A 26,012-nucleotide genomic window follows, 5' to 3' on the forward strand; every position below is an offset into this window, starting at 1 on the left:
TCAATAGATGGTTTATAGATGTTCACTAGATGGTTTATAGATGTTCACTAGATGGTTTATAGATGTACACTAGATGGTTTATAGATGGTTTATAGATGGTTTATAGATGTTCACTAGATGGTTTATAGATGGTTTATAGATGTTCTCTAGATGGTTTATAGATGTTCACTAGATGGTTTTAGATGTTTTATAGATGTTCACTACATGGTTTATAGATTTTCACTAGATGGTTTATAGATGTTCACTAGATGGTTTATAGATCTTCACTAGATGGTTTATAGATGTACACTAGATGGTTTATTGATGGTTTATAGATGTTCACTAGATGGATTATAGATGGTTTATAGATGGTTTATAGATGTTCACAAGACGGTTTATAGATGGTTTATAGATGTTCACTAGATGGTTTATAGATGTTCACTAGACGGTTTATAGATGTTCAGTAGATGGTTTATAGATGGTTTATAGATGGTTTATAGATGTTCACTAGATGGTTTATAGATGTTCACTAGATGGTTTGTAGATGTTCACTAGATGGTTTATAGATGGTTAATAGATGTTCACTAGATGGTTTATTGATGGTTTATAGATGGTTTATAGATGTTCACAAGACGGTTTATAGATGGTTTATAGATGTTCACTAGACGGTTTATACATGTTCACTAGATGGTTTATAGATGTTCAGTAGATGGTTTATAGATGGTTTATAGATGGTTTATAGATGTTCACTAGATGGTTTATAGATGTTCACTAGATGGTTTATAGATGGTTTACTAGATGGTTTATAGATGTTCACTAGATGGTTTATAGATGGTTTATAGATGTTCACTAGATGGTTTATAGATGTTCACTAGATGGTTTATAGATGTTCACTAGATGGTTTATAGATGGTTTATAGATGGTTTATAGATGTTCACTAGATGGTTTATAGATGTTCACTAGATGGTTTATAGATGGTTTACTAGATGGTTTATAGATGTTCACTAGATGGTTTATAGATGGTTTATAGATGTTCACTAGATGGTTTATAGATGTTCACTAGATGGTTTATAGATGTTACACTAGATGGTTTATTGATGGTTTATAGATGTTCACTAGATGGATTATAGATGGTTTATAGATGGTTTATAGATGTTCACAAGATGGTTTATAGATGGTTTATAGATGTTCACTAGATGGTTTATACATGTTCACTAGACGGTTTATAGATGTTCAGTAGATGGTTTATAGATGGTTTATAGATGGTTTATAGATGTTCAATAGATGGTTTATAGATGTTCACTAGATGGTTTGCAGATGTTCACTAGATGGTTTATAGATGGTTAATAGATGTTCACTAGATGGTTTATTGATGGTTTATAGATGGTTTATAGATGGTTCATAGATGTTCACTAGATGGTTATAGATGTTCACTAGATGTTTACTAGATGGTTTATAGATGTTCAGTAGATGGTTTATAGATGGTTTATAGATGTTCACTAGATGGTTTATAGATGTTCACTAGATGTTCACTAGATGGTTTATAGATGTTCAGTCGATGGTTTATAGATGGTTTATAGATGTTCACTAGATGTTTTATAGATGTTCACAAGATGGTTTATAGATGGTTTACAGATGGTTAATAGATGGTTTATAGATGGTTAATAGATGGTTTATAGATGTTTATAGATGTTCACTAGATAGTTTATAGATGGTTTATAGATGTTTATAGATGTTCACTAGATGGTTTATAGATGGTTTATAGATGTTCACTAGATGGTTTATAGATGTTGACTAGATGATTAATAGATGGTTAATAGATGTTCACTAGATGGTTTATAGATGGTTTATAGATGGTTTATAGATGTTCACTAGATGGTTTATAGATGGTTAATAGATGGTTTATAGATGGTTTATAGATGTTTGTAGATGTTCACTAGACGGTTATAGATGTTCACTCAATGGTTTATATATGTTCACTAGATGGTTTATAGATGGTTTATAGATGTTCACTAGATGAATTTTAGATGTTCGCTAGATGGTTTATAGATGTTCACTAGATGGTTTATAGATAGTTTATAGATGGTTTATAGATGTTCACTAGATGGTTTATAGATGTTCACCAGATGGTTTATAGAATGTTTACTAGATGGTTTATAGATGTTCACTAGATGGTTTATAGATGGTTTATAGATGTTCACTGGATGGTTTATAGATGGTTTATAGATGGTTTATAGATGTTCACTAGATGGTTTATAGATGTTCACTAGATGGTTTATAGATGTTCACTAGATGGTTTATAGATGGTTTATAGATTTTCAATAGATGGTTTATAGATGTTCACTAGATGGTTTATAGATGTTCACTAGATGGTTTATAGATGTTCACTAGATGGTTTATAGATGGTTTATAGATGGTTTATAGATGTTCACTAGATGGTTTATAGATGGTTTATAGATGTTCACTAGATGGTTTATAGATGTTCACTAGATGGTTTTAGATGTTTTATAGATGTTCACTAGATGGTTTATAGATGTTTTACTAGATGGTTTATAGATGTTCACTAGATGGTTTATAGATGTTCACTAGATGGTTTATAGATGTACACTAGATGGTTTATAGATGGTTTATAGATGTTCACTAGATGGATTATAGATGGTTTATAGATGGTTTATAGATGTTCACAAGATGGTTTATAGATGGTTTATAGATGTTCACTAGATGGTTTATAGATGTTCACTAGATGGTTTATAGATGTTCAGTAGATGGTTTATAGATGGTTTATAGATGGTTTATAGATGTTCAATAGATGGTTTATAGATGTTCACTAGATGGTTTATAGATGTTCACTAGATGGTTTATAGATGGTTAATAGATGTTCACTAGATGGTTTATAGATGGTTTATAGATGGTTTATAGATGTTCACAAGATGGTTTATAGATGGTTTATAGATGTTCACTAGATGGTTTATAGATGTTCACTAGATGGTTTATAGATGTTCAGTAGATGGTTTATAGATGGTTTATAGATGGTTTATAGATGTTCACTAGATGGTTTATAGATGTTCACTAGATGGTTTATAGATGGTTTACTAGATGGTTTATAGATGTTCACTAGATGGTTTATAGATGGTTTATAGATGTTCACTAGATGGTTTATAGATGTTCACTAGATGGTTTATAGATGTTTACTAGATGGTTTATAGATGGTTTATAGATGGTTTATAGATGTTCACTAGATGGTTTATAGATGTTCACCAGATGGTTTATAGATGGTTTACTAGATGGTTTATAGATGTTCACTAGATGGTTTATAGATGGTTTATAGATGTTCACTAGATGGTTTATAGATGTTCACTAGATGGTTTATAGATGTTACACTAGATGGTTTATTGATGGTTTATAGATGTTCACTAGATGGATTATAGATGGTTTATAGATGGTTTATAGATGTTCACAAGATGGTTTATAGATGGTTTATAGATGTTCACTAGATGGTTTATAGATGTTCACTAGATGGTTTATAGATGTTCAGTAGATGGTTTATAGATGGTTTATAGATGGTTTATAGATGTTCAATAGATGGTTTATAGATGTTCACTAGATGGTTTGCAGATGTTCACTAGATGGTTTATAGATGGTTAATAGATGTTCACTAGATGGTTTATTGATGGTTTATAGATGGTTTATAGATGGTTCATAGATGTTCACTAGATGGTTATAGATGTTCACTAGATGTTTACTAGATGGTTTATAGATGTTCAGTAGATGGTTTATAGATGGTTTATAGATGTTCACTAGATGGTTTATAGATGTTCACTAGATGTTCACTAGATGGTTTATAGATGTTCAGTCGATGGTTTATAGATGGTTTATAGATGTTCACTAGATGTTTTATAGATGTTCACAAGATGGTTTATAGATGGTTTACAGATGGTTAATAGATGGTTTATAGATGGTTAATAGATGGTTTATAGATGTTTATAGATATTCACTAGATAGTTTATAGATGGTTTATAGATGTTTATAGATGTTCACTAGATGGTTTATAGATGGTTTATAGATGTTCACTAGATGGTTTATAGATGTTGACTAGATGATTAATAGATGGTTAATAGATGTTCACTAGATGGTTTATAGATGGTTTATAGATGGTTTATAGATGTCCACTAGACGGTTTATAGATGGTTAATAGATGGTTTATAGATGGTTTATAGATGTTTGTAGATGTTCACTAGACGGTTATAGATGTTCACTCAATGGTTTATATATGTTCACTAGATGGTTTATAGATGGTTTATAGATGTTCACTAGATGAATTATAGATGTTCGCTAGATGGTTTATAGATGTTCACTAGATGGTTTATAGATAGTTTATAGATGGTTTATAGATGTTCACTAGATGGTTTATAGATGTTCACCAGATGGTTTATAGATGTTTACTAGATGGTTTATAGATGTTCACTAGATGGTTTATAGATGGTTTATAGATGTTCACTGGATGGTTTATAGATGGTTTATAGATGGTTTATAGATGTTCACTAGATGGTTTATAGATGTTCACCAGATGGTTTATAGATGTTCACTAGATGGTTTATAGATGGTTTATAGATTTTCAATAGATGGTTTATAGATGTTCACTAGATGGTTTATAGATGTTCACTAGATGGTTTATAGATGTACACTAGATGGTTTATTGATAGTTTATAGATGGTTTATAGATGGTTTATAGATGTTCACTAGATGGTTTATAGATGTTCACTAGATGGTTTATAGATGTTCACTAGATGGTTTATAGATGGTTTATAGATGGTTTATAGATGTTCACTAGATGGTTTATAGATGGTTTATAGATGTTCACTAGATGGTTTATAGATGTTCACTAGATGGTTTTAGATGTTTTATAGATGTTCACTAGATGGTTTATAGATGGTTTATAGATGTTTCACTAGATGGTTTATAGATGTTCACTAGATGGTTTATAGATGTTCACTAGATGGTTTATAGATGTACACTAGATGGTTTATAGATGGTTTATAGATGTTCACTAGATGGATTATAGATGGTTTATAGATGGTTTATAGATGTTCACAAGACGGTTTATAGATGGTTTATAGATGTTCACTAGACGGTTTATACATGTTCACTAGATGGTTTATAGATGTTCAGTAGATGGTTTATAGATAGTTTATAGATGGTTTATAGATGTTCACTAGATGGTTTATAGATGTTCACCAGATGGTTTATAAATGGTTTACTAGATGGTTTATAGATGTTCACTAGATGGTTTATAGATGGTTTATAGATGTTCACTAGATTGTTTATAGATCTTCACTAGATGGTTTATAGATGTTCACTAGATGGTTTATAGATGTTCACCAGATGGTTTATAGATGGTTTACTAGATGGTTTATAGATGTTCACTAGATGGTTTATAGATGGTTTATAGATGTTCACTAGATTGTTTATAGATGTTCACTAGATGGTTTATAGATGTTCACTAGATGGTTTATAGATGTTCACCAGATGGTTTATAGATGGTTTACTAGATGGTTTATAGATGTTCACTAGATGGTTTATAGATGGTTTATAGATGTTCACTAGATGGTTTATAGATGTTCACTAGATGGTTTATAGATGTACACTAGATGGTTTATTGATGGTTTATAGAAGTTCACTAGATGGATTATAGATGGTTTATAGATGGTTTATAGATGTTCACAAGACGGTTTATAGATGGTTTATAGATGTTCACTAGACGGTTTATACATGTTCACTAGATGGTTTATAGATGTTCAGTAGATGGTTTATAGATGGTTTATAGATGGTTTATAGATGTTCAATAGATGGTTTATAGATGTTCACTAGATGGTTTGCAGATGTTCACTAGATGGTTTATAGATGGTTAATAGATGTTCACTAGAGGGTTATAGATGTTCACTAGATGTTTACTAGATGGTTTATAGATGTTCAGTAGATGGTTTATAGATGGTTTATAGATGTTCACTAGATGGTTTATAGATGTTCACTAGATGTTCACTAGATGGTTTATAGATGTTCAGTCGATGGTTTATAGATGGTTTATAGATGTTCACTAGATGTTTTATAGATGTTCACAAGATGGTTTATAGATGGTTTACAGATGGTTAATAGATGGTTTATAGATGGTTAATAGATGGTTTATAGATGTTTATAGATATTCACTAGATAGTTTATAGATGGTTTATAGATGTTTATAGATGTTCACTAGATGGTTTATAGATGGTTTATAGATGTTCACTAGATGGTTTATAGATGTTGACTAGATGATTAATAGATGGTTAATAGATGTTCACTAGATGGTTTATAGATGGTTTATAGATGGTTTATAGATGTCCACTAGACGGTTTATAGATGGTTAATAGATGGTTTATAGATGGTTTATAGATGTTTGTAGATGTTCACTAGATGGTTTATAGATGTTCACTCAATGGTTTATATATGTTCACTAGATGGTTTATAGATGGTTTATAGATGTTCACTAGATGAATTTTAGATGTTCGCTAGATGGTTTATAGATGTTCACTAGATTGTTTATAGATAGTTTATAGATGGTTTATAGATGTTCACTAGATGGTTTATAGATGTTCACCAGATGGTTTATAGAATGTTTACTAGATGGTTTATAGATGTTCACTAGATGGTTTATAGATGGTTTATAGATGTTCACTGGATGGTTTATAGATGGTTTATAGATGGTTTATAGATGTTCACTAGATGGTTTATAGATGTTCACCAGATGGTTTATAGATGTTCACTAGATGGTTTATAGATGGTTTATAGATTTTCAATAGATGGTTTATAGATGTTCACTAGATGGTTTATAGATGTTCACTAGATGGTTTATAGATGTACACTAGATGGTTTATAGATGGTTTATAGATGGTTTATAGATGTTCACTAGATGGTTTATAGATGGTTTATAGATGTTCTCTAGATGGTTTATAGATGTTCACTAGATGGTTTTAGATGTTTTATAGATGTTCACTACATGGTTTATAGATGGTTTATAGATTTTCACTAGATGGTTTATAGATGTTCACTAGATGGTTTATAGATGTTCACTAGATGGTTTATAGATGTACACTAGATGGTTTATTGATGGTTTATAGATGTTCACTAGATGGATTATAGATGGTTTATAGATGGTTTATAGATGTTCACAAGACGGTTTATAGATGGTTTATAGATGTTCACTAGACGGTTTATACATGTTCACTAGACGGTTTATAGATGTTCAGTAGATGGTTTATAGATGGTTTATAGATGGTTTATAGATGTTCAATAGATGGTTTATAGATGTTCACTAGATGGTTTGTAGATGTTCACTAGATGGTTTATAGATGGTTAATAGATGTTCACTAGATGGTTTATTGATGGTTTATAGATGGTTTATAGATGTTCACAAGACGGTTTATAGATGGTTTATAGATGTTCACTAGACGGTTTATACATGTTCACTAGACGGTTTATAGATGTTCAGTAGATGGTTTATAGATAGTTTATAGATGGTTTATAGATGTTCACTAGATGGTTTATAGATGTTCACCAGATGGTTTATAAATGGTTTACTAGATGGTTTATAGATGTTCACTAGATGGTTTATAGATGGTTTATAGATGTTCACTAGATTGTTTATAGATCTTCACTAGATGGTTTATAGATGTTCACTAGATGGTTTATAGATAGTTTATAGATGGTTTATAGATGTTCACTAGATGGTTTATAGATGTTCACCAGATGGTTTATAGATGGTTTACTAGATGGTTTATAGATGTTCACTAGATGGTTTATAGATGGTTTATAGATGTTCACTAGATGGTTTATAGATGTTCACTAGATGGTTTATAGATGTACACTAGATGGTTTATTGATGGTTTATAGAAGTTCACTAGATGGATTATAGATGGTTTATAGATGGTTTATAGATGTTCACAAGACGGTTTATAGATGGTTTATAGATGTTCACTAGACGGTTTATACATGTTCACTAGACGGTTTATAGATGTTCAGTAGATGGTTTATAGATGGTTTATAGATGGTTTATAGATGTTCAATAGATGGTTTATAGATGTTCACTAGATGGTTTGCAGATGTTCACTAGATGGTTTATAGATGGTTAATAGATGTTCACTAGATGGTTTATTGATGGTTTATAGATGGTTTATAGATGGTTCATAGATGTTCACTAGATGGTTATAGATGTTCACTAGATGTTTACTAGATGGTTTATAGATGTTCAGTAGATGGTTTATAGATGGTTTATAGATGTTCACTAGATGGTTTATAGATGTTCACTAGATGTTCACTAGATGGTTTATAGATGTTCAGTCGATGGTTTATAGATGGTTTATAGATGTTCACTAGATGTTTTATAGATGTTCACAAGATGGTTTATAGATGGTTTACAGATGGTTAATAGATGGTTTATAGATGGTTAATAGATGGTTTATAGATGTTTATAGATATTCACTAGATAGTTTATAGATGGTTTATAGATGTTTATAGATGTTCACTAGATGGTTTATAGATGGTTTATAGATGTTCACTAGATGGTTTATAGATGTTGACTAGATGATTAATAGATGGTTTATAGATGTTCACTAGATGGTTTATAGATGGTTTATAGATGGTTTATAGATGTCCACTAGACGGTTTATAGATGGTTAATAGATGGTTTATAGATGGTTTATAGATGTTTGTAGATGTTCACTAGATGGTTTATAGATGTTCACTCAATGGTTTATATATGTTCACTAGATGGTTTATAGATGGTTTATAGATGTTCACTAGATGAATTTATAGATGTTCGCTAGATGGTTTATAGATGTTCACTAGATGGTTTATAGATGGTTTATAGATGGTTTATAGATGTTCACTAGATGGTTTATAGATGTTCACCAGATGGTTTATAGAATGTTTACTAGATGGTTTATAGATGTTCACTAGATGGTTTATAGATGGTTTATAGATGTTCACTGGATGGTTTATAGATGGTTTATAGATGGTTTATAGATGTTCACTAGATGGTTTATAGATGTTCACCAGATGGTTTATAGATGTTCACTAGATGGTTTATAGATGGTTTATAGATTTTCAATAGATGGTTTATAGATGTTCACTAGATGGTTTATTGATGTTCACTAGATGGTTTATAGATGTACACTAGATGGTTTATTGATAGTTTATAGATGGTTTATAGATGGTTTATAGATGGTTTATAGATGTTCACTAGATGGTTTATAGATGTTCACTAGATGGTTTATAGATGTTCACTAGATGGTTTATAGATGGTTTATAGATGGTTTATAGATGTTCACTAGATGGTTTATAGATGGTTTATAGATGTTCACTAGATGGTTTATAGATGTTCACTAGATGGTTTTAGATGGTTTATAGATGTTCACTAGATGGTTTATTGATGGTTTATAGATGTTCACTAGATGGATTATAGATGGTTTATAGATGGTTTATAGATGTTCACAAGACGGTTTATAGATGGTTTATAGATGTTCACTAGATGGTTTATACATGTTCACTAGATGGTTTATAGATGTTCAGTAGATGGTTTATAGATGGTTTATAGATGGTTTATAGATGTTCACTAGATGGTTTATAGATGTTCACTAGATGGTTTGTAGATGTTCACTAGATGGTTTATAGATGGTTAATAGATGTTCACTAGATGGTTTATTGATGGTTTATAGATGGTTTATAGATGGTTTATAGATGTTCACTAGATGGTTATAGATGTTCACTAGATGTTCACTAGATGGTTTATAGATGTTCAGTAGATGGTTTATAGATGGTTTATAGATGTTCACTAGATGGTTTATAGATGTTCACTAGATGGTTTATAGATGTTCACTAGATGGTTTATAGATGGTTTATAGATGGTTTATAGATGTATCACTAGATGGTTTATAGATGTTCACAAGATGGTTTATAGAATGTTTACTAGATGGTTTATAGATGTTCACTAGATGGTTTATAGATGGTTTATAGATGTTCACTGGATGGTTTATAGATGGTTTATAGATGGTTTATAGATGTTCACTAGATGGTTTAAATGATGTTCACTAGATGGTTTATAGATGTACACTAGATGGTTTATTGATGGTTTATAGATGGTTTATAGATGGTTTATAGATGTTCACTAGATGGTTTATAGATGTTCACTAGATGGTTTATAGATGTTCACTAGATGGTTTATAGATGGTTTATAGATGGTTTATAGATGTTCACTAGATGGTTTATAGATGGTTTATAGATGTTCTCTAGATGGTTTATAGATGTTCACTAGATGGTTTTAGATGTTTTATAGATGTTCACTAGATGGTTTATAGATGGTTTATAGATGTTTATAGATGTTCACTAGATGGTTTATAGATGTTCACTAGATGGTTTATAGATGTTCACTAGATGGTTTATAGATGGTTTATAGATGTTCACTAGATGGTTTATAGATGGTTTATAGATGGTTTATAGATGGTTTATAGATGGTTTATAGATGGTTTATAGATGTTCACTAGATTGTTTATAGATGTTCACTAGATGGTTTATAGATGTTCACTAGATGGTTTATAGATGGTTTATAGATGTTCTCTAGATGGTTTATAGATGTTCACTAGATGGTTTATAGATGTTCACTAGATGGTTTATAGATGGTTTATAGATGGTTTATAGATGTTCACTAGATGGTTTATAGATGTTCACCAGATGGTTTATAGATGGTTTACTAGATGGTTTATAGATGTTCACTAGATGGTTTATAGATGGTTTATAGATGTTCACTGGATGGTTTATAGATGGTTTATAGATGGTTTATAGATGTTCACTAGATGGTTTATAGATGTTCACCAGATGGTTTATAGATGTTCACTAGATGGTTTATAGATGGTTTATAGATTTTCAATAGATGGTTTATAGATGTTCACTAGATGGTTTATAGATGTTCACTAGATGGTTTATAGATGTACACTAGATGGTTTATTGATAGTTTATAGATGGTTTATAGATGGTTTATAGATGGTTTATAGATGTTCACTAGATGGTTTATAGATGTTCACCAGATGGTTTATAGATGTTCACTAGATGGTTTATAGATGGTTTATAGATGGTTTATAGATGTTCACTAGATGGTTTATAGATGGTTTATAGATGTTCACTAGATGGTTTATAGATGTTCACTAGATGGTTTTAGATGGTTTATAGATGTACACTAGATGGTTTATTGATGGTTTATAGATGTTCACTAGATGGATTATAGATGGTTTATAGATGGTTTATAGATGTTCACAAGACGGTTTATAGATGGTTTATAGATGTTCACTAGATGGTTTATACATGTTCACTAGACGGTTTATAGATGTTCAGTAGATGGTTTATAGATGGTTTATAGATGGTTTATAGATGTTCACTAGATGGTTTATAGATGTTCACTAGATGGTTTGTAGATGTTCACTAGATGGTTTATAGATGGTTAATAGATGTTCACTAGATGGTTTATTGATGGTTTATAGATGGTTTATAGATGGTTCATAGATGTTCACTAGACGGTTATAGATGTTCACTAGATGTTCACTAGATGGTTTATAGATGTTCAGTAGATGGTTTATAGATGGTTTATAGATGTTCACTAGATGAATTATAGATGTTCACTAGATGGTTTATAGATGTTCACTAGATGGTTTATAGATAGTTTATAGATGGTTTATAGATGTTCACTAGATGGTTTATAGATGTTCACCAGATGGTTTATAGAATGTTTACTAGATGGTTTATAGATGTTCACTAGATGGTTTATAGATGGTTTATAGATGTTCACTGGATGGTTTATAGATGGTTTATAGATGGTTTATAGATGTTCACTAGATGGTTTATAGATGTTCACTAGATGGTTTATAGATGTTCACTAGATGGTTTATAGATGGTTTATAGATGGTTTATAGATGGTTTATAGATGTTCACTAGATGGTTTATAGATGTTCACTAGATGGTTTATAGATGTTCACTAGATGGTTTATAGATGGTTTATAGATGGTTTATAGATGTTCACTAGATGGTTTATAGATGGTTTATAGATGTTCTCTAGATGGTTTATAGATGTTCACTAGATGGTTTTAGATGTTTTATAGATGTTCACTAGATGGTTTATAGATGGTTTATAGATGTTCACTAGATGGTTTATAGATGTTCACTAGATGGTTTATAGATGTTCACTAGATGGTTTATAGATGTACACTAGATGGTTTATTGATGGTTTATAGATGTTCACTAGATGGATTATAGATGGTTTATAGATGGTTTATAGATGTTCACTAGATGAATTATAGATGTTCGCTAGATGGTTTATAGATGTTCACTAGATGGTTTATAGATAGTTTATAGATGGTTTATAGATGTTCACTAGATGGTTTATAGATGTTCACCAGATGGTTTATAGAATGTTTACTAGATGGTTTATAGATGTTCACTAGATGGTTTATAGATGGTTTATAGATGTTCACTGGATGGTTTAAAGATGGTTTATAGATGTTCACTAGATGGTTTATAGATGTTCACTAGATGGTTTATAGATGGTTTATAGATTTTCAATAGATGGTTTATAGATGTTCACTAGATGGTTTATAGATGTTCACTAGATGGTTTATAGATGTACACTAGATGGTTTATTGATAGTTTATAGATGGTTTATAGATGGTTTATAGATGTTCACCAGATGGTTTATAGATGTTCACTAGATGGTTTATAGATGTTCACTAGATGGTTTATAGATGGTTTATAGATGGTTTATAGATGTTCACTAGATGGTTTATAGATGGTTTATAGATGTTCACTAGATGGTTTATAGATGTTCACTAGATGGTTTTAGATGTTTTATAGATGTTCACTAGATGGTTTATAGATGGTTTATAGATGTTCACTAGATGGTTTATAGATGTTCACTAGATGGTTTATAGATGTTCACTAGATGGTTTATAGATGTACACTAGATGGTTTATAGATGGTTTATAGATGTTCACTAGATGGATTATAGATGGTTTATAGATGGTTTATAGATGTTCACAAGTGGTTTATAGATGGTTTATAGATGTTCACTAGACGGTTTATACATGCTCACTAGACGGTTTATAGATGTTCAGTAGATGGTTTATAGATGGTTTATAGATGGTTTATAGATGTTCACTAGATGGTTTATAGATGTTCACTAGATGGTTTGTAGATGTTCACTAGATGGTTTATAGATGGTTAATAGATGTTCACTAGATGGTTTATTGATGGTTTATAGATGGTTTATAGATGTTCACAAGACGGTTTATAGATGGTTTATAGATGTTCACTAGACGGTTTATACATGTTCACTAGATGGTTTATAGATGTTCAGTAGATGGTTTATAGATAGTTTATAGATGGTTTATAGATGTTCACTAGATGGTTTATAGATGTTCACCAGATGGTTTATAAATGGTTTACTAGATGGTTTATAGATGTTCACTAGATGGTTTATAGATGGTTTATAGATGTTCACTAGATGGTTTATAGATGTTCACTAGATGGTTTATAGATGTTCACTAGATGGTTTATAGATAGTTTATAGATGGTTTATAGATGTTCACTAGATGGTTTATAGATGTTCACCAGATGGTTTATAGATGGTTTACTAGATGGTTTATAGATGTTCACTAGATGGTTTATAGATGGTTTATAGATGTTCACTAGATTGTTTATAGATGTTCACTAGATGGTTTATAGATGTTCACTAGATGGTTTATAGATGTACACTAGATGGTTTATTGATGGTTTATAGATGTTCACTAGATGGATTATAGATGGTTTATAGATGGTTTATAGATGTTCACAAGATGGTTTATAGATGGTTTATAGATGTTCACAAGATGGTTTATAGATGGTTTATAGATGTTCACTAGACGGTTTATACATGTTCACTAGAAGGTTTATAGATGTTCAGTAGATGGTTTATAGATGGTTTATAGATGGTTTATAGATGTTCAATAGATGGTTTATAGATGTTCACTAGATGGTTTGCAGATGTTCACTAGATGGTTTATAGATGGTTAATAGATGTTCACTAGATGGTTTATTGATGGTTTATAGATGGTTTATAGATGGTTCATAGATGTTCACTAGACGGTTATAGATGTTCACTAGATGTTTACTAGATGGTTTATAGATGTTCAGTAGATGGTTTATAGATGGTTTATAGATGTTCACTAGATGGTTTATAGATGTTCACTAGATGTTCACTAGATGGTTTATAGATGTTCAGTCGATGGTTTATAGATGGTTTATAGATGTTCACTAGATGTTTTATAGATGTTCACAAGATGGTTTATAGATGGTTTACAGATGGTTAATAGATGGTTTATAGATGGTTAATAGATGGTTTATAGATGTTTATAGATATTCACTAGATAGTTTATAGATGGTTTATAGATGTTTATAGATGTTCACTAGATGGTTTATAGATGGTTTATAGATGTTCACTAGATGGTTTATAGATGGTTAATAGATGGTTTATAGATGGTTTATAGATGTTTGTAGATGTTCACTAGACGGTTATAGATGTTCACTAGATGGTTTATAGATGTTCACTAGATGGTTTATAGATGGTTTATAGATTTTCAATAGATGGTTTATAGATGTTCACTAGATGAATTATAGATGTTCGCTAGATGGTTTATAGATGTTCACTAGATTGTTTATAGATAGTTTATAGATGGTTTATAGATGTTCACTAGATGGTTTATAGATGTTCACCAGATGGTTTATAGATGTTTACTAGATGGTTTATAGATGTTCACTAGATGGTTTATAGATGGTTTATAGATGTTCACTGGATGGTTTATAGATGGTTTATAGATGGTTTATAGATGTTCACTAGATGGTTTATAGATGTTCACCAGATGGTTTATAGATGTTCACTAGATGGTTTATAGATGGTTTATAGATTTTCAATAGATGGTTTATAGATGTTCACTAGATGGTTTATAGATGTTCACTAGATGGTTTATAGATGTTCACTAGATGGTTTATTGATAGTTTATAGATGGTTTATAGATGGTTTATAGATGTTCACTAGATGGTTTATAGATGTTCACTAGATGGTTTATAGATGTTCACTAGATGGTTTATAGATGTTCACTAGATGGTTTATAGATGGTTTATAGATGTTCTCTAGATGGTTTATAGATGTTCACTAGATGGTTTTAGATGTTTTATAGATGTTCACTAGATGGTTTATAGATGGTTTATAGATGTTCACTAGATGGTTTATAGATGTTCACTAGATGGTTTATAGATGTTCACTAGATGGTTTATAGATGTACACTAGATGGTTTATTGATGGTTTATAGATGTTCACTAGATGGATTATAGATGGTTTATAGATGGTTTATAGATGTTCACAAGACGGTTTATAGATGGTTTATAGATGTTCACTAGACGGTTTATACATGTTCACTAGACGGTTTATAGATGTTCAGTAGATGGTTTATAGATGGTTTATAGATGGTTTATAGATGTTCAATAGATGGTTTATAGATGTTCACTAGATGGTTTGTAGATGTTCACTAGATGGTTTATAGATGGTTAATAGATGTTCACTAGATGGTTTATTGATGGTTTATAGATGGTTTATAGATGGTTTATAGATGTTCACTAGATGGTTTATAGATGTTCACTAGATGTTCACTAGATGGTTTATAGATGTTCAGTAGATGGTTTATAGATGGTTTATAGATGTTCACTAGATGGTTTATAGATGTTCACTAGATGTTCACTAGATGGTTTATAGATGTTCAGTAGATGGTTTATACATGGTTTATAGATGTTCACTAGATGTTTTATAGATGTTCACAAGATGGTTTATAGATGGTTAATAGATGGTTTATAGATGTTCACTAGATGGTTTATAGATGGTTAATAGATGTTCACTAGATGGTTTATAGATGTTCACTAGATGGTTTATAGATGTTCACTAGATGGTTTATAGATGTTCACCAGATGGTTTATAGATGGTTTACTAGATGGTTTATAGATGTTCACTAGATGGTTTATAGATGGTTTATAGATGTTCACTAGATGGTTTATAGATGTTCACTAGATGGTTTATAGATGTTCACTAGATGGTTTATAGATAGTTTATAGATGGTTTATAGATGTTCACTAGATGGTTTATAGATGTTCACCAGATGGTTTATAGATGGTTTACTAGATGGTTTATAGATGTTCACTAGATGGTTTATAGATGTTCACTGGATGGTTTATAGATGGTTTATAGATGTTCACTAGATGGTTTATAGATGTTCACCAGATGGTTTATAGATGTTCACTAGATGGTTTATAGATGTTCACTAGATGGTTTATAGATGGTTTATAGATTTTCAATAGATGGTTTATAGATGTTCACTAGATGGTTTATAGATGTTCACTAGATGGTTTATAGATGTACACTAGATGGTTTATTGATAGTTTATAGATGGTTTATAGATGGTTTATAGATGTTCACTAGATGGTTTATAGATGTTCACCAGATGGTTTATAGATGTTCACTAGATGGTTTATAGATGTTCACTAGATGGTTTATAGATGGTTTATAGATGGTTTATAGATGTTCACTAGATGGTTTATAGATGGTTTATAGATGTTCTCTAGATGGTTTATAGATGTTCACTAGATGGTTTTAGATGTTTTATAGATGTTCACTAGATGGTTTATAGATGGTTTATAGATGGTTTATAGATGTTCACTAGATTGTTTATAGATGTTCACTAGATGGTTTATAGATGTTCACTAGATGGTTTATAGATGTACACTAGATGGTTTATTGATGGTTTATAGATGTTCACTAGATGGATTATAGATGGTTTATAGATGGTTTATAGATGTTCACTAGACGGTTTATACATGTTCACTAGACGGTTTATAGATGTTCAGTAGATGGTTTATAGATGGTTTATAGATGGTTTATAGATGTTCAATAGATGGTTTATAGATGTTCACTAGATGGTTTGCAGATGTTCACTAGATGGTTTATAGATGGTTAATAGATGTTCACTAGATGGTTTATTGATGGTTTATAGATGGTTTATAGATGGTTCATAGATGTTCACTAGACGGTTATAGATGTTCACTAGATGTTTACTAGATGGTTTATAGATGTTCAGTAGATGGTTTATAGATGGTTTATAGATGTTCACTAGATGGTTTATAGATGTTCACTAGATGTTCACTAGATGGTTTATAGATGTTCAGTCGATGGTTTATAGATGGTTTATAGATGTTCACTAGATGGTTTATAGATGGTTAATAGATGGTTTATAGCTGGTTTATAGATGTTCACTAGATGGTTTATAGATGTTCACTAGATGGTTTATAGATGGTTTATAGATGGTTTATAGATGTTCACTAGATGGTTTATAGATGGTTTATAGATGTTCACTAGATGGTTTATAGATGTTCACTAGATGGTTTATAGATGTTCACTAGATGGTTTATAGATGTTCACCAGATGGTTTATAGATGGTTTACTAGATGGTTTATAGATGTTCACTAGATGGTTTATAGATGGTTTATAGATGTTCACTAGATGGTTTATAGATGTTCACTAGATGGTTTATAGATGTTCACTAGATGGTTTATAGATAGTTTATAGATGGTTTATAGATGTTCACTAGATGGTTTATAGATGTTCACTAGATGGTTTATAGATGTTCACTAGATGGTTTATAGATGGTTTATAGATGTTCACTGGATGGTTTATAGATGGTTTATAGATGGTTTATAGATGTTCACTAGATGGTTTATAGATGTTCACCAGATGGTTTATAGATGTTCACTAGATGGTTTATAGATGTTCACTAGATGGTTTATAGATGGTTTATAGATGTTCAATAGATGGTTTATAGATGTTCACTAGATGGTTTATAGATGTTCACTAGATGGTTTATAGATGTACACTAGATGGTTTATTGATAGTTTATAGATGGTTTATAGATGGTTTATAGATGGTTTATAGATGTTCACTAGATGGTTTATAGATGTTTTATAGATGTTCACTAGATGGTTTATAGATGGTTTATAGATGGTTTATAGATGGTTTATAGATGTTCACTAGATTGTTTATAGATGTTCACTAGATGGTTTATAGATGTTCACTAGATGGTTTATAGATGTACACTAGATGGTTTATTGATGGTTTATAGATGTTCACTAGATGGATTATAGATGGTTTATAGATGGTTTATAGATGTTCACAAGACGGTTTATAGATGGTTTATAGATGTTCACTAGACGGTTTATACATGTTCACTAGACGGTTTATAGATGTTCAGTAGATGGTTTATAGATGGTTTATAGATGGTTTATAGATGTTCAATAGATGGTTTATAGATGTTCACTAGATGGTTTGCAGATGTTCACTAGATGGTTTATAGATGGTTAATAGATGTTCACTAGATGGTTTATTGATGGTTTATAGATGGTTTATAGATGGTTCATAGATGTTCACTAGAGGGTTATAGATGTTCACTAGATGTTTACTAGATGGTTTATAGATGTTCAGTAGATGGTTTATAGATGGTTTATAGATGTTCACTAGATGGTTTATAGATGTTCACTAGATGTTCACTAGATGGTTTATAGATGTTCAGTAGATGGTTTATAGATGGTTTATAGATGTTCACTAGATGTTTTATAGATGTTCACAAGATGGTTTATAGATGGTTTATAGATATAGATGGTTTATAGATGGTTTATAGATGGTTTACAGATGGTTACTAGATGGTTTATAGATGTTTATAGATGTTCACTAGATGGTTTATAGATGTTCACTAGATGGTTTGCAGATGTTCACTAGATGGTTTATAGATGGTTAATAGATGTTCACTAGATGGTTTATAGATGGTTTATAGATGGTTTATAGATGTCCACTAGACGGTTTATAGAGTGTTAATAGATGGTTTATAGATGGTTTATAGATGTTTATAGATGTTCACTAGATGGTTATAGATGTTCACTAGATGGTTTATAGATGTTCACTAGATGGTTTATAGATGTTCACTAGATGGTTTATAGATGGTTAATAGATGGTTTATAGATGTTCACTAGATGGTTTATAGATGGTTAATAGATGTTCACTAGATGGTTTATAGATGTTCACTAGATGGTTTATAGATGTTCACTAGATGGTTTATAGATATTCACTAGATGGTTTATAGATGTTTATAGATGGTTAATAGATGGTTTATAGATGTTTATAGATGGTTTATAGATGTTCACTAGACTGTTTATAGATGGTTAATAGATGTTCACTAGATGGTTTATAGATGGTTTATAGATGGTTTATAGATGTCCACTAGATGGTTTATAGATGGTTAATAGATGGTTTATAGATGTTCACTAGATGGTTTATAGATGGTTTATAGATGTTCACTAGATGGTTTATAGATGTTCACTAGATGGTTTATAGATGTTCACTAGATGGTTTATAGATGGTTTATAGATGGTTTATAGATGTTCACTAGATGGTTTATAGAGTGTTAATAGATGGTTTATAGATGGTTTATAGATGGTTTATAGATGTTCAATAGATGGTTTATAGATGTTCACTAGATGGTTTATAGATGTTCACTAGATGGTTTATAGATGGTTTATAGATGTTCACTAGATGGTTTATAGATTTTCACTAGATGGTTTATAGATGTTCACTAGATGGTTTATAGATAGTTTATAGATGGTTTATAGATGTTCACTAGATGGTTTATAGACTGTTAATAGATGTTCACTAGATGGTTTATAGATGTTCACTAGATGGTTTATAGATGTACACTAGATGGTTTATAGATGGTTTATAGATGTTCAATAGATGGTTTATAGATGTTCACTAGATGGTTTATAGATGTTCACTAGATGGTTTATAGATGTACACTAGATGGTTTATAGATGGTTTATAGATGTTCACTAGATGGTTTATAGATGTTCACTAGATGGTTTATAGATGTTCACGAGATGGTTTATAGATAGTTTATAGATGGTTTATAGATGGTTCACTAGATGGTTTATAGATGGTTTATAGATGGTTTATAGATGTTCACTAGATGGTTTATAGATGTTCACCAGATGGTTTATAGATGTTCACTAGATGGTTTATAGATGTTCACTAGATGGTTTATAGATGGTTTATAGATGTTCACTAGATGGTTTATTTATGTTCACTAGATGGTTTATAGATGGTTAATAGATGTTCACTATATGATTTGTAGATGGTTTATAGATGGTTTATAGATGTTCACTAGATGGTTTATAGATGTTCACTAGATGGTTTATAGATGTTCACTAGATGGTTTATAGATGGTTTATAGATGGTTTATAGATGTTCACTAGATGGTTTATAGAGTGTTAATAGATGGTTTATAGATGGTTTATAGATGTTTATAGATGTTCACTAGATGGTTATAGATGTTCACTAGATGGTTTATAGATGTTCACTAGATGGTTTATAGATGGTTTATAGATGTTCACTAGATGGTTTATAGATTTTCACTAGATGGTTTATAGATGTTCACTAGATGGTTTATAGATAGTTTATAGATGGTTTATAGATGTTAACTAGATGGTTTATAGATAGTTAATAGATGTTCAATAGATGGTTTATAGATGTTCACTAGATGGTTTATAGATGTACACTAGATGGTTTATAGATGGTTTATAGATGTTCAATAGATGGTTTATAGATGTTCACTAGATGGTTTATAGATGTTCACTAGATGGTTTATAGAAGTACACTAGATGGTGTATTGATGGTTTTTAGATGGTTTATAGATGGTTTATAGATGTTTATAGATGTTCACTAGATAGTTTATAGATGGTTTATAGATGTTTATAGATGTTCACTAGATGGTTTATAGATGGTTTATAGATGTTCACTAGATGGTTTATAGATGTTGACTAGATGATTAATAGATGGTTAATAGATGTTCACTAGATGGTTTATAGATGTTCACTAGATGGTTTATAGATAGTTAATAGATGTTCACTAGATGGTTTATAGATGTTCACTAGATGGTTTATAGATGTTCACTAGATGGTTTATAGATATTCACTAGATGGTTTAGAGATGTTTATAGATGGTTAATAGATGGTTTATAGATGTTTATAGATGGTTTATAGATGTTCACTAGATTGTTTATAGATGGTTTATAGATGTTCACTAGATGGTTTATAGAGGATGGTTTATAGATGTCCACTAGATGGTTTATAGATGGTTAATAGATGGTTTATAGATGTTCACTAGATGGTTTATAGATGGTTTATAGATGTTCACTAGATGGTTTATAGATGTTCACTAGATGGTTTATAGATGTTCACTAGATGGTTTATAGATAGTTTATAGATGGTTTATAGATGGTTCACTAGATGGTTTATAGATGGTTTATAGATGGTTTATAGATGTTCACTAGATGGTTTATAGATGTTCACTAGATGGTTTATAGATGTTCACTAGATGGTTTATAGATGGTTTATAGATGTTCACTAGATGGTTTATTTATGTTCACTAGATGGTTTATAGATGGTTTATAGATGTTCACTAGATGATTTATAGATGGTTTATAGATGGTTTATAGATGTTCACTATATGGTTTATAGATGTTTACTAGATGGTTTATAGATGTACACTAGATGGTTTATAGATGTTCACTAGATGGTTTATAGATGGTTTATAGATGTTCACTAGATGATTTGTAGATGGTTTATAGATGGTTTATAGATGTTCACTAGATGGTTTATAGATGTTCACTAGATGGTTTATAGATGTTCACTAGATGGTTTATAGATGTTCACTAGATGGTTTATAGATGGTTTATAGATGGTTTATAGATGTTCACTAGATGGTTTATAGATGTTTACTAGATGGTTTATAGATGGTTTATAGATGGTTTATAGATGTTCACTAGACGGTTTATAGATGTTCACTAGATGGTTTATAGATGTTCACTAGATGGTTTATAGATGGTTTATAGATGTTCACTAGATGGTTTATAGATGTTCACTAGATGGTTTATAGATGTTCACTAGATGGTTTATAGATAGTTTATAGATGGTTTATAGATGTTCACTAGATGGTTTATAGATGGTTAATAGATGTTCACTAGATGGTTTATAGATGTTCACTAGATGGTTTATAGATGTACACTAGATGGTTTATAGATGGTTTATAGATGTTCACTAGATGGTTTATAGATGTTCACTAGATGGTTTATAGATGTTCACTAGATGGTTTATAGATGTACACTAGATGGTTTATAGATGGTTTATAGATGTTCACTAGATGGTTTATAGATGTTCACTAGATGGTTTATAGATGTTCACGAGATGGTTTATAGATAGTTTATAGATGGTTTATAGATGGTTCACTAGATGGTTTATAGATGGTTTATAGATGGTTTATAGATGTTCACTAGATGGTTTATAGATGTTCACCAGATGGTTTATAGATGTTCACTAGATGGTTTATAGATGTTCACTAGATGGTTTTAGATGGTTTATTGATGTTCACTAGATGGTTTATTTATGTTCACTAGATGGTTTATAGATGGTTAATAGATGTTCACTATATGATTTGTAGATGGTTTATAGATGGTTTATAGATGTTCACTAGATGGTTTATAGATGTTCACTAGATGGTTTATAGATGTTCACTAGATGGTTTATAGATGGTTTATAGATGGTTTATAGATGTCCACTAGATGGTTTATAGAGTGTTACTAGATGGTTTATAGATGGTTTATAGATGTTTATAGATGTTCACTAGACGGTTATAGATGTTCACTAGATGGTTTATAGATGTTCACTAGATGGTTTATAGATGGTTTATAGATGTTCACTAGATGGTTTATAGATGTTCACTAGATGGTTTATAGATGTTCACTAGATGGTTTATAGATAGTTTATAGATGGTTTATAGATGTTCACTAGATGGTTTATAGACTGTTAATAGATGTTCACTAGATGGTTTATAGATGTTCACTAGATGGTTTATAGATGTACACTAGATGGTTTATAGATGGTTTATAGATGTTCAATAGATGGTTTATAGATGTTCACTAGATGGTTTATAGATGTTCACTAGATGGTTTATAGATGTACACTAGATGGTTTATTGATGGTTTATAGATGGTTTATAGATGGTTTATAGATGTTTATAGATGTTCACTAGATGGTTTATAGATGGTTTATAGATGTTTATAGATGTTCACTAGATGGTTTATAGATGGTTTATAGATGTTCACTAGATGGTTTATAGATGTTGACTAGATGTTTAATAGATGGTTTATAGATGTTCACTAGATGGTTTATAGATGTTCACTAGATGGTTTATAGATGGTTAATAGATGGTTTATAGATGTTCACTAGATGGTTTATAGATAGTTAATAGATGTTCACTAGATGGTTTATAGATGTTCACTAGATGGTTTATAGATGTTCACTAGATGGTTTATAGATATTCACTAGATGGCTTAGAGATGTTTATAGATGGTTAATAGATGGTTTATAGATGTTTATAGATGGTTTATAGATGTTCACTAGACTGTTTATAGATGGTTAATAGATGTTCACTAGATGGTTTATAGATGGTTTATAGATGTCCACTAGACGGTTTATAGATGGTTAATAGATGGTTTATAGATGTTCACTAGATGGTTTATAGATGGTTTATAGATGTTCACTAGATGGTTTATAGATGTTCACTAGATGGTTTATAGATGTTCACTAGATGGTTTATAGATAGTTTATAGATGGTTTATAGATGGTTCACTAGATGGTTTATAGATGGTTTACTAGATGGTTTATAGATGTTCACTAGATGGTTTATAGATGTTCACTAGATGGTTTATAGATGTTCACTAGATGGTTTATAGATGGTTTATTGATGTTCACTAGATGGTTTATTTATGTTCACTAGATGGTTTATAGATGGTTTATAGATGTTCACTAGATGATTTATAGATGGTTTATAGATGGTTTATAGATGTTCACTAGATGGTTTATAGATGTTTACTAGATGGTTTATAGATGTTCACTAGATGGTTTATAGATGTTCACTAGATGGTTTATAGATGGTTTATAGATGTTCACTAGATGATTTATAGATGGTTTATAGATGGTTTATAGATGTTCACTAGATGGTTTATAGATGTTCACTAGATGGTTTATAGATGTTCACTAGATGGTTTATAGATGGTTTATAGATGGTTTATAGATGTTCACTAGATGGTTTATAGATGTTCACTAGATGGTTTATAGATGTTCACTAGATGGTTTATAGATGTTCACTAGATGGTTTATAGATGGTTTATAGATGTTCACTAGATGGTTTATAGATGGTTTATAGATGGTTTATAGATGTTCACTAGATGGTTTATAGATGGTTTATAGATGTTCACTAGATGGTTTATAGATGTTCACTAGATGGTTTATAGATGGTTAATAGATGTTCACTAGATGGTTTATAGATGTTCACTAGATGGTTTATAGATGTTCACTAGATGGTTTATAGATGTTCACTAGATGGTTTATAGATAGTTTATAGATGGTTTATAGATGGTTCACTAGATGGTTTATAGATGGTTTATAGATGGTTTATAGATGTTCACTAGATGGTTTATAGATGTTCACCAGATGGTTTATAGATGTTCACTAGATGGTTTTAGATGGTTTATTGATGTTCACTAGATGGTTTATTTATGTTCACTAGATGGTTTATAGATGGTTAATAGATGTTCACTAGATGATTTATAGATGGTTTATAGATGGTTTATAGATGTTCACTATATGGTTTATAGATGTTTACTAGATGGTTTATAGATGTACACTAGATGGTTTATAGATGTTCACTAGTTGGTTTATAGATGGTTTATAGATGTTCACTAATGTTTGTAGATGGTTTATAGATGGTTTATAGATGTTCACTAAATGGTTTATAGATGTTCACTAGATGGTTTATAGATGTTCACTAGATGGTTTATAGATGGTTTATAGATGGTTTATAGATGTTCACTAGATGGTTTATAGATGTTCACCAGATGGTTTATAGATGTTCACTAGATGGTTTATAGATGTTCACTAGATGGTTTATAGATGGTTTATAGATGTTCACTAGATGGTTTATAGATGGTTTATAGATGTTTATAGATGTTCACTAGATGGTTTATAGATGGTTTATAGATGTTCACTAGATGGTTTATAGATGTTGACTAGATGATTAATAGATGGTTAATAGATGTTCACTAGATGGTTTATAGATGTTCACTAGATGGTTTATAGATGGTTAATAGATGGTTTATAGATGTTCACTAGATGGTTTATAGATGGTTAATAGATGTTCACTAGATGGTTTATAGATGTTCACTAGATGGTTTATAGATGTTCACTAGATGGTTTATAGATATTCACTAGATGGCTTAGAGATGTTTATAGATGGTTAATAGATGGTTTATAGATGTTTATAGATGGTTTATAGATGTTCACTAGACTGTTTATAGATGGTTAATAGATGTTCACTAGATGGTTTATAGATGGTTTATAGATGGTTTATAGATGTTCACTAGATGGTTTATAGATGGTTAATAGATGGTTTATAGATGTTCACTAGATGGTTTATAGATGGTTTATAGATGTTCACTAGATGGTTTATAGATGTTCACTAGATGGTTTATAGATGTTCATGAGATGGTTTATAGATGGTTTATAGATGGTTTATAGATGGTTCACTAGATGGTTTATAGATGGTTTATAGATGGTTTATAGATGTTCACTAGATGGTTTATAGATGTTCACCAGATGGTTTATAGATGTTCACTAGATGGTTTATAGATGTTCACTAGATGGTTTATAGATGGTTTATAGATGTTCACTAGATGGTTTATAGATGTTCACTAGATGGTTTATAGATGGTTAATAGATGTTCACTA

This window comes from Salmo salar, unplaced genomic scaffold (genome assembly GCF_905237065.1).
Source record: "Salmo salar unplaced genomic scaffold, Ssal_v3.1, whole genome shotgun sequence".
Taxonomy (NCBI): domain Eukaryota; kingdom Metazoa; phylum Chordata; class Actinopteri; order Salmoniformes; family Salmonidae; genus Salmo; species Salmo salar.